The sequence below is a fragment of the Pan paniscus genome, chromosome 11, assembly GCF_029289425.2.
Source record: "Pan paniscus chromosome 11, NHGRI_mPanPan1-v2.0_pri, whole genome shotgun sequence".
NCBI classification, from domain to species: Eukaryota; Metazoa; Chordata; class Mammalia; order Primates; family Hominidae; genus Pan; species Pan paniscus.
In genome coordinates, this window is record NC_073260.2 from 82531737 (window position 1) to 82544155 (window position 12419).

The 12419-nt window shown below is 39.9% G+C and overlaps 1 protein-coding gene across 6 annotated transcripts in view; it reads right to left on the reverse strand.

The window, feature by feature from the left end:
* Nucleotides 1–12419, reverse strand: part of FRMD3 (FERM domain containing 3) — a 296678-nt gene that overhangs the window by 130317 nt on the left and 153942 nt on the right. The window lies entirely within an intron of this gene.

Consider the following 12419-nt stretch of genomic DNA (forward strand, 5'->3'; position numbering starts at 1 on the left):
GAAAAAAAAAAAAGCAGAGATCAGGGGTCAAATTGCTGGACCATACAATGAATACCTAATAACTAAAAGGAATTCCAAAGTACAGCCTCGGTTTCCATAGATACTCTCCAGAATTCCACACTCTGAAGACCAACATAAACAACTTGGCAATAATCATAGCGCAGACAAGGATATAAATTACAGAGTTAACATTTTCCAAGTCATATGTGAGTCAGACAGTTGCTAGGAGAGAAGGACAAGAGAGAGAATATGCTCTCAAATGGGATGTTCTAGTACCGCTAATTGACTCCTAGGTGATTCTTTGAGCTGCATGGTTCTGTGAAAGCCGCATATGGCTAAAGACTTTTAGCATTTGACATCCACGACCTCAAAGAATCACAGTCCAAGGCAGCATCAGCATCCAGTCCTGCTTCCGGGACAAATTCCCTTAAGAGGAATATTGGGCCAAGCCAGCATTAGCCCTATCATATGCAGAGGCAATTCTTCCTTTACAGTAGGGAGGAGTAAATGATCTTAAATATCTCATTTTCAGAGGCCTGAGGTCATCAAGAAGAAAAATCAGCTCTATCACAAAATAAAGAAGCCAAAAGACTGGGGGAGTTCAGAACCACGTTACTGACAGGCATTTGAAGTAGGCACCACGCTGGTCCCAGTGGCTGGCCCTCTCTACAGCACATACAAAGATCACTTCGACATGCTGAGAGCTGGGCAGCTTTTAAGATTACTAACCATGAGGTCCCTGAAGCTGCTCAGGGAATGTCACTTAGAGTCACTTTATACACCTGTAGTTTAGAGATGATACAGGGGGTGTCCTGGGTTACCCATCCTGAGGTCAGGGAGCTCTCCTTCTGGAGGCATCCCGCCTGCTTGATGCCGGAGAGGAAGTCAGAAGAGCAAATTTACCGTCCATTGAGCTCTTGCACCTCACTCTATCTCCTTTGTGTTATCCAGTAAGCCTCAGGTCCTGTATTATCCATATTCTTTGATGTAAATGCATAACCATAATAAGAGCTGGCATTTGTTGAGCGCTTACTAAACGCCAAGTGCCATTCAAACATTTCCATGTGCTATCTTATGTAGTCCTCCCTACCACTCCACTTATAAATAAGAAGCCTGGGGCTCAGGATGTTAAACAGCTTGACTAAGGTCACTCTGCTGATAAACAGTGAAGCCAACCATGCAGCAGGATTCTGGTGCATGGGCCCTTAACCTCTCAACTGTATGGCCTCCTGGCTGATCATTTGCTCTAAAATGCATATTCTTCTCGGTGAGCACTCCCTACTTTCTCAGGAGCTGAAAAACTGAATCGTCAAATTAGTGGTTTCTAATCTAGAAACCACTGAGGGTGTCAAATCTCTGCAGTCTTCAAAAACAATAATGGGAGTCTTATAAGAGTTTCAACATTATGGAAAGTCACACACACAAAAAAACATATATTTACCCCTGACCAGGTTGCACAGACAAACTGAAAAAACAAGTCTTTTTGCTTCTGGCTAAAATTATATCAACTCATTTGAGGACCCTCGTTATTGCCTTCTAATTAGAAGTTATATAGCTATAACTGAACAGTGGAAGACACATTGATTATACCACTTACCAGTTATAAACCTTGTACAAGATGCTTAATCTCTCTGTGTCTCAGTTTCCTCGACTATAAAATGGGAACAGTAATCACACCCACCTCTTAGGGCCGTTGCGAGGATTTAAAAAGTTAACAAATGTAATATACACAGTGCATGAAATGTGAAAATACTCAATAAAATGATTGTTGGCCGATGCAGTTCTTATTATTTAATAGGTACAGTTTAATTGGTAGACCACATCTTTCAATATATGTGCTTCATGGAGAAGAATAATAAAAGAGGCCCCTGGTGGTTAAATTACTTTTCTAGAAATAAATAAATAGGATCATTTAGAACTAAGGTAAGAAAACAAATAGCAGCAAAATATCAATACTTACTGCAATTGTTTTGCAGAGGAGAATCACCAGTTATTTTGCTAATAAAGTCTGAAATATAAATATGTTTTCCAAATTCTCCTTGTTTGGCATTCTTTCAACTCCTCGGCCCTTTCTTGCCTAACTTTATCCTGCTTCTCCAACTTGTCTCTGACTCCAGGGGTGACAAGTCAGTTTCATTTTGTGTGCCCACACCAGGGCTGTGAGGAGGATTCCAAAACCAGGTGCAGGCTCTGAGAGAATAAGTGCCATGATGGATTGGCTATGTCTGCCATGCCACTATAGATTGGCGATTTCTGCCACGGAGGAGACAGGGAACATGTAAGGCAAGCCTGAAAGGTATTTGCCATCTGTGTCCTAAATAAGTTATTTACTGTAAATAAACTGGCCTCCTTATTGTCCTAAGAAATACACCTTGCAGTTTCAGATCAGTTTCTATCATCCTTTTCCTCTTAGCCTAACCACACCCTACATTTGCCTTTCAGGCCTGGTGTATCTCAGTTACCCACTTCTACAAGGTGATCTCTACACACTTTTCCAGAACAGCTATTCTTCCCCAAAGGGAGAGTCATGAGGTATGCAGTCCTAGGAAAAATAAGCCAGCAATAATGTTTCAAGGAATTACAGGAAATCATTTCTTCAAAGAGGGCCAAGTTCAACTTGTTAGTATTCATTAAACTGCTAACACAGAAACAGAAAACCAAATACCAATACCACATGTTCTCACTTATAAATGGGAGCTAATGATGAGAATACATGGGCACATAGAGGGGAACAACACACACTGGGGCCTATCAGAGGGTGGAGGGTGGGAGGAGGGACAGGATCAGGCAAAATAACTAATGGGAACTAGGCTTAATACCTGTGTGATGAAATAATCTGTACAACAAACCCCTATGACAAAAGTTTACCTATATAACAAACCTGCACATGTACCCCTAACTTAAAAGTTAAAAAAGACCGGGCGCAGTGGCTCACACCTGTAATCCCAACATTTTGGGAGGCCAAGGTAGGTGGACCGCCTGAGGTCAGGAGTTCGAGACCAGCCTGGCCAACATGGTGAAACCCCATCTCTACTAAAAATACAAAAATTAGCCTGGCGTGGTGGCAGGTGCCTGTAATCCCAGCTTCTCGGGAGGCTGAGACAGGAGAATCGCTTGAACCCAGGAGGCAAAGGTTGCAGTGAGCCAAGATGGCGCCATTGCACTCCAGCCTGGGCCACAAGAGCAAGATTCCATTTAAAAAAAAAAAAGTTAAAAAAAAAACCCACCTGACAGGTCCATGGCCCAGTAATTTCTTTATTCTCCAACTTACCCATGTGGACAAAGAGGTACCCAACAAGAATCTTCACTGCAATATTATATAAAATTATAAAATATTAGAAATAACATTAATGGCCATCATCAGGAAAATGGGTAAATAGACTGTGATCTGTTCATATTCTGGATGATTCTGCAGCAGTGTTTTCTATGAGGGAGATCTTTATGTGTAACATGGACAGATCTCTAAGGCATATTGTGGGATACAAAAAGTGAACTGAAAAATTTATCATTATACCTGCAGTCAGTTCTCAAACTGTGCACTAAATCACCCCAGAGAAACACAGCCACAGTAGACATCAGTCAGCGCCATGTGAATTATGAACTCGAAGGAGTACACAGTTCCAACATAAGATTGTGCTATATTCCTTTTTTTTTTTTTTTTTTTTGGCAGGGCTTTCTATGTTGCCCAGGCTGGCCTCAAAAGCCTGGGCTCAAGCAATCCTCCCACCTTGGTCTCCCAAAGTGCTAGGATTACAGGCATGAGCCACCACACCTGGCTGTGCTATATTCCTTTTGATATTATATGTATATATGGTATCAAATATGTATATTTGATAAAATATATACATATATTTTGCAAAGCTTGGTTTCTAGCAGTTGCTGTGATAATAGGCAAGTACCACACAGAAATAGGTGTGCAACAAGCAATGAGCATGGTAGTGTGTCCAATATGATCCTAGGGGTGCCCAACAGGCACCCGTTATTAAGAAATTGTGGTTAAGAATGAAATGAAAATACTATTTTTTCTGCAATTTATATGTATAATGTCTTACATAACTACTAAAATTTTAGGACATAACTACTTGTTTGGATCTAACTCTTATTAGATGAAACTGTTAGGTATTCTCCTGGCCTATGGAGGCCATGAAATAATCACTAAGATACTAAGAGACAGCCAGAAATTGAGAAAGTTTGGGAGGCTTTCAAAAAATATATTCAAAAAATACATATGTAAGCATCTAAATATATTTGTAAAGATCCGAAGTGATACACAGTAAAATGAGACTAATGGAAGGATAATAGGAGAGGGAAACACACATTTAGGAGTGTTAACCAAAGAAAACCATGACTTCAGTATTTTCCGTGATGTTTTAACTTTAATTTTTTACATGTACTGGTGCAAGATACAGTTTGGATGTGTGTCCCCAACCAAATCTCATGTTGAACCGTAATCCCCAATGTTGGAGGTGGGGCCTGATGGGGAGTGATTGGATCACGGGAGCAGATTTCTCATTAATGGTTTAGCACCTTCCTCTTGGTGCTGTCCTTGTGATAGTGAGTTCTTGCAAGATCTGGTCATGTAAAAGTGTGTGGCACCTTCCTCCTCTCTTCTGCTCCTGCTCCCACTGTGTGAGATGTCTGCTTGCCCTTTGCTGTCCACCATGACTGTAAGCTCCCTGATGCCTCCCCAGAAGCAGAGGCTGGCACCATGGTTCCTGTACAGCCTTCAGAACCATGAGCCAACTAAACCTGTTTTCTTATAAATTACCCAGTCTCAGGTATTTCTTCATAGCAATGCAGGAACAGCCTAACACAGTACATTACACAAATAATTAAAAATCTATTTTTTAAAAAAACACGGCTAATGTCTACTCAGAGGATGAAAGTAGATTTCAGATAAATTAGCCTGAATGAGTTCATATATGATAGGCAGATATCAAAGCCAGCTGAGCATACAGGGTTGACATTGTGGTCAGACCTAGGAGCCAGCAGGCCTAGATTCAAATCCCAGCCCTAACACTGACAAGCTGTGGAGTTAGAGCGAGTTCCCTGGTTTCCTCACTTACAGCATCATGGAGAAGTTTAAATGGGTTAATTCATGAAGAAGGCCTTAAAACAGAGCTTGGTGCATCGTGAAGGCTCAATAAGCACTGGCTGTTACCATCTTTAGGCACCATGAAAGAGACTTCTCACTTGGTACCATGGCAGTTTCCATGAGTCTAACTGTGTCCTTCTTTTTTGTTTTTTTTTTTTTTGAGACAGAGTCTTGCTCTGTCACCCAGGCTGGAGTGCAGTGGCACAATCTCAGCTCATAGCAGCCTTCAGCTCACTGCAGCCTCCGCCTCCTGGGTTCAAGCAATTCTCCCGCCTCAGCCTCCAGAGTATCTGGGACTACAGGTGCAAGCCACCATGCCCGGCTAATTTATATATATGTATATAATATACATATAAAATTTACATATATAAAATATACATATAAAATTTATATATATAAAATATACATATAAAATATACATATAAAATTTATATATAAAATATACATATAAAATTTATATATATAAAATATACATATAAAATTTATATATATAAAATATACAAATAAAATTTATATATATAAAATATACATATAAAATTTATATATACAATATACATATAAAATTTATATATAATACATAATTTATATATTATATAATATACATAATTTATATATAATATATATAATATACATAATTTATATATAATATATATAATATACATAATTTATATATAATATATAATATATAAGTTATATATAATATATAAATTATATATATTACATATAATTTATATATAATATATAACTTATATATTATATATAATTTGTATATTATATATAATATATAATATATGTATAATTTATATATACTATATATAAATTTTATATAAATATATATATTTTTTAGTAGAGATGGGGTTTCACCATGTAGGCCAGGCTGGTCTCAAACTCCTGACCTCAAGTGATCCACCTGCCTCAGCCTCCCAAAGTGCTGTGATTAACTGTGTGAGCCACCACACCCAGCCTGACTTTGTCCTTCTCTTTCTCCCTGACTCCTCATCTCACTCTCCCTTCTGTTCAACATGAGGAGATTAATTATCTATACAATTGCAATACCAGCTGTTAGCCCTTTGCCTCTCTCCTCATCCCCTTCCTCTCTCTCCTCTCTTTTCTCATTCTTCCAATTAGAGTTATGAGTTGGCCAGTGAAGTGGAGTCTGGACTACACCAATAACTCCTGTTATTATTCGAGGTACAGATGGATTACACTTGAGGGAAAAAATAACCACCATGATGTGGCATGCTTGGTAATTAGATATAAGTCTTAGAACATTTATTGCATTGCTATTTTCCTTTTGATTGCTACTTGGAATATATGCTGTTCTGATATTTTTAAGTCTTTTTCCTTACTGGAAACTGAGTTTCCCTAAGAGAGGCAAAAAGGAGAACCTGGTAACCAAATATCTGAATTTGTGGCTAATTTACTGTAGCTGAAATCTTCTTTTCCTCAACTCTCATTTAGAATAAAATTTCCAAAGGCTATAAGGAAGCTAAGACCCCATCATTGATTCTACAAAATGAACCAGGGGAGTAAGATGAACCAGTGGATTCACCCCTTAGTATGATTTGAAGGTACCAGGAAGGCATCTGCAGCAGATACTGTCAAGCCCCAGCAGCCTGACGCTTTTTAGGAAGGATGCCCTCAGTTTACTGGAGTCCACCACAGGGTAGAGAATTGAAACTTCCTACCCCACCTCACCCTCCACAAACCAGGGTAGCTCTTAACTAATGACTATCAGATGCGGTAGTATAAATACCTCTGCTCCCTCACCCCTTGGATGGCACAACTCTAAGGCATGGCCTGCAATGATTTCAGAACTCCCCTATGAGATTGAGCCCAAAATACCCTCTACATGACTTTGCCCAGCATTACACACTTGCTTGGCCTCCTTTGCCTCCCTCCTGTAATCCTCTACTCCCCTACAAGTCTTTTCCTGGAAACACTTCCTAACAAATCACTTATACGGAAATTTTTATCTCAAGGTCTGCTTCTTCAAACCAGACCTAAAACAGCCTCCCTAACTCTCCACTAAAAGCTGTCTTCCATGGTGTTTAAAATCATTTCCCTGGGTATTTATTCCCTTTGCCTTAAGCTTAAACCCTGGAAACTTGCAAAGCCCCTGTGAAAGATCCCAGTTTGCAGAATTATTGAAATCTACCTGACCACATTTCAAGACTTTTCTTAGAACAAATTTATTTTGGTTGAGAGCAGTTTCAAGAGAAAGAAGATGAGCTACACAAAGGGGGTGAAAAAGCAGAGAGGTTCCTAACCCTATGTTTTGGTTTCCTTATCTGTAATCTTGGTGGAGATGGTGGGAGGCCGATTCCAGAACTCCTGAGATTCCTTGTTCTAACAGTCCACAGTCTATGAACCTGAAGGATGAGGATATTCCCAATGAATGTTTCTTTCTTTTTAATTTTGCGAGGCACAACTGCACTTAGCCCTGAGAGATCATTTTCCTCTACCTTATCATACAAATGGTGCATATCTTTCATATATTCTCATTTTGGCATGGTTGGGGAAAAAGAAGGTGGGTATGGGGTAGTACTTTGTGACTAAGAAGATTGATTTTTAATTTGGCCACTGCTAAGACAAAAAAAATTGCATCTAAAAGTAAAAAATAAAGCACTTAGTTATCTTCAAATGTTTGGCTTCTGTTGAAATCGATTCAGCGTATGATTACAGAATAAATTACGCACTTCTCTGTTTACTTTCTCAAAGCCCTTGGTACCCTAAGCCAGAGTAATTTGTAGCCCAGAGAAATATGTTAAATAACCCAGGGGGCTTTTAAAAAGAATGAATGCACTTCCCCAGACAAGAGATTGTTTTTCACCTCAATAGTAACCAGATCCAAAATTTGAGCAATTCCCATGATGACCCTAAAAAGATGGCCTGATTCTCGCATCCACCTGGACAAAGCCCCAGAGTAACTTAGTCTCTGCATTATCATGCAGCCAATTTATGTCATTCCTAGCCCCTCTGGCCTCTTCTGGGGAAAAAACAATGCCATCTGATGAATGTAGCCTTATCAGTGTTCCAGACTATAAGGCTATAGCGAGGCCTAGTTATTTAGTTGCCAATAATCATGGTTTCCATTCCAGTTTCAAGAAGATCTATGACACAACAGCAACAACAACATCAACAAACCTGTAGATCACGAATGCTCAAAAATGTTTTTCCATTTGGAAATCAATCTATGTAAGAAAATCTGCTGGGCACAGTGGTTCATGCCTATAATCCTAGCACTCTGGGAGGCCAAGGCAGGCAGATCACCTGAGGTCAAGAGATCGAGACTGTCCTGGCTAACAGGGTGAAACCCTGTCTCTACTAAAGATACAAAAAATTAGCCGGGTGTGGTGGCACACGCCTGTATTCCCAGCTACTCAGGAGGCTGAGGCAGGAGAATTGCTTGAACCTGGGAGGCAGAGGTTGCAGTGAGCCTAGATCGTGCCACTGCACTCCAGTCTGGGCGGCAGAGTGCAAAAAAAAAAGAAAAGAAAGAAAGAAAAATGAAAATCTTCATTGTTTCACTGTCGTGTTTTTCACTCCTTTAGCCATGATGCTTTTGTATCCTAGGGTCTCAGGGATGGGCAAAAGAGAGATAACAGCCAGAAGAAGAAACACTGTACAAATCAGGGGACGGGCCAGGAAGTCTAAAAAAAAAGCATTTGTGTCCCTTCATCCATTAAGCAACCTCCATTCCCTTCCCTATTTTGGCAATTTTTATTTTTTGTAAAGGACCAGATAGTAAATATTTTAAGCTTTGTGATCTACATGGATCTCTTTCACAACTACTCAACCCTGCTATTGGAGCATGAAAGCAGCTGCAGACAATATGTAAATGAACAGAATTAGCTGAGTTCCAATAAAACCTTATTTACAAAAACAGTTGGAAGGCCATCCTGACCCTTGCATGCCAGTCCCTACTCCCAAGAAATCTTTAATAGACACTCAAAAAAAAAGAGTCATAGTTTGAAAATGCAATAGGATGTAAAAAAAAAAACATGTATTACTATTTATTTTAAAGTACGCTAGTAACTAAAATGCAATCATTTATGAAATTAAATTATGGAATTTTTTTCAAGCTTGTTGCAGTGGAATTTACCACCATGTAGCATTTGCTGTCATGCCACATAAATTTAACAACACTGCCACCAAATTGTTCTAAAGTCAAAGATCAGCTAGCCTCTAGATTCATGGGCCTTTTTTAAAATTTCCAACTTTTATTTTAAGTTCAAGGGTACATGTGCAGAATGTGCAGGATTGTTACATAGGTAATCAAGTGACTTAGGTCTTTTAAACATCTTTAAAGCATGGAATAGTAAAAAGACCAGTTACATAAATTGATAGTACGGTTAATTCATTAAAAAAAATTATATCGCATAAGTAGTATTAGTATCCTTATTTAATAGATGAAGAAATTGAGACACAGAGGGTGTAAGGAACCTGCTCAAAGTGGTACAACCAGCAGGTGGCAGAGATAGGATTTGCCCTGGTCTTCATGATGCCAAAGCTTTTAGCACCTGAACAATTTCCTAAAATAGCAAAAGATAGTCATTATTTCCTGACTCAGTCCTTTGATCCTGCCTCCCTGCTTGAAACTGCAGCTCACTCCCTCTTATTGAGTCTATACCTATCCTTGCTCCCAGAATGTTTCTCTCTGCACATTCTTTTCTTTCTGCTCTGTCTGATCTTTGTCCATCTCCTTTGCTGGTTTTGAATCTCTTCCCAGGGCTTTGAAGTCATAAAAGACTTCACTGGCTCCCAAATCCCCATCTGCGGCCCAAACCTCTTCTTTAATCTTCAGACCTATATTGTCATCTATACACTAAACATCTCCACCTCAACTTCTCTCATGCATCCCAACTCAAAACGTTCAGAACTTATCACTTTTCCCCCAAAACCTGTTCTCTTTCCTGTACAACTTATTTGGTAAGTGGCTCCACCTATACTTGGAGCTCTAAGCGGCCATGTAAGAAGTGCAAACACCCTGCTGGAGAGGTCATCTGGAAAGGGCCTGAAACTACATCAGAGGGAGAGGACCCCTGAGCCCTACCTTCCAGCCCTCTGCATCAAGGCACCAGGCATATGGATGAAGATGTCTTGGATCCTCCAGATCGGACTAGCCGCTAGCTAAACACCACTGAGTGATCCAGTCAACACCATGTGGGGCAGAAGAATCTCCCAGCTGAACCCTGCTCAAATCCCTGAGCCACAAAATGCTGTGATATAATAAAATTATGTTGTTTTGAGGCACAAACTTTTGGGAAGGCTCGTTAAACAGCAATAGATAATGAGAACTACTAGATCCTCATCATTAACCTCCACACATGTAACAGACAACTACTACTGAACCTTGAAGGAAATAAAATAGTCATTTTCTCACCTATACTATTTTTATTTCTCCAAGTCATACGTCATAGCCACATTCTAGTCTTCCCAGTTAGACTTAAAGATATTTTTAAGACTAATTTGAAACTTCCAAACCTGCTGGTCTCTAGTCAGCCCTGCTGTTCTTGCCTGCTGGAAGCCTCCAGTGAGTACTTTACTCTTCAACCATCACATTTAAACCTGTTACCCTAACTGATTTCTACCCAGGCTGTCCCACCACCAACAGAGGAAAAACTTCTTACCTTGGATAGCTTCCTGATTTTTCCTGATTCAAACAAGGATAAAATGGCATTTTCCCAGCCCCTACCTTCTGGCTCAAATGAGATAACCAGGTCATGTGTTTGCCCCTCCCTTTCCACTATAATGTGGACATCTCCGTTGGCTAAGTGACTTCTAGATGGCAACATTTTATCAAGCATCCATTTCCCTCCTCAGGAGAGGATATCAGATGTAAACAGAGTCAATTATGAGCCGCCCTTTTAGTTAAAGACCAAGTACTGCTTTCTGCTGAAGGAATCTGACAATTTCCCCAAATGCATCAGTGTTCATACCTTGAGCCACAATTGAGCCACTGACAATATATTCCATTTTCAAGTTGTCACGATAGTACTGTCTTCGTTTTAACCTGAGTGTCAAAGTCCTTTCCCACAAAGCCAAGTTACTTGTACCTGTCTGCCCCTAACACACACACAGACACCCAAGAAGCCTTGATCTTTAATACCTTTTGAAACGTAAACAAAAGAGGACTCATTGAGCTGACAAATTTGTGATCAGTGACTTGAGGCAGCAGCACAACCCTTTTCTTTAGGGCAGGGCTGCCCTAAATCTTAGGTATCACTTTTGCTCCTAGTGACGAGCAGCTGTGAAGTAATTATCCCGAGAAGCAGGAAGCAGCCTCTCAATGGCAGGAGCAGCTGGTGGGACATAATGCTGTCTGGCTTCCTGGCACCATCCCCAGAGTGAAACCTCCAATCACTGGGCCAGCTTTTTTTCCATTCCACGTCCTCCCCAAGGTGCCTCTAGAAAAAGCAAATTGCTCTAACATAGACAAGGTCTTTTCCTGTTATTAATAAAACTTACTGATAGGCTCTCTAGTTCCTTCTGGCTACCAACATAAAAGCCTTGGGGCTGTAATTACATTAGGGTTGTGACGGTGGGGGATCAGGACTGAACGTGACCTTGCATCCATGATTTCCAGCTCATCCTCCTATCAGAAAACCTATTAAATCCTCTAGTGTCTGGTAGACATTAAGACACAATGGCCTATCATTGGGCACTTGAGGAGTGTACCCCAAAAGTGTGGATTTCCAAAGTGAATCCCATGTCTTTGGGTGTGAGTCAAAATCAGAAAAGTCAACAACACTGATGGAAATGGGTTAAACAGATAATTAGCAATTCCAAAGTTAAAACCAAAAGCATTGAGTACAACCTCCCTCCAGACCATAAAGCAGCATCCTACAACCCAGTCCTAGTGTCATTCTTCCTCTGGCTGGGCTGGGAGCTGGGGCACTCAGCTCTAAGGCATGGGGTGAGGGGTGACTTCCTTAGCTGGATTTGGGGAAATAAAAAGGGTAGAAGAACATAAGGGGAAAACCCAGGACAATGGACATCTAAAACCATAGCTATGGAAACTAGAGCTATGAAATCCAGCTAATTATTTCAAAACTTCATCTTTCCAAAGGGAAGTTACCCAAATACCTGAGCAGAAGTGGTAAAAAGAATATACTGGAGTAAAAAAAAAAAAAAAAAAAAAAAAAAAAATCTAAACTTAAGCCAAGTATTACCTTCTTCTAGAATTACTTCTAGACTTACTGTCCCAGTTTTCTCTATCAGTAAAATGGAGAGGATACCACCCACTTTTTCCCTAATCTTAGGCAACTAAGATTATACAAGTTTCTTAGAAGATGAATGTTGTAGAAACTGAGGAGATTTT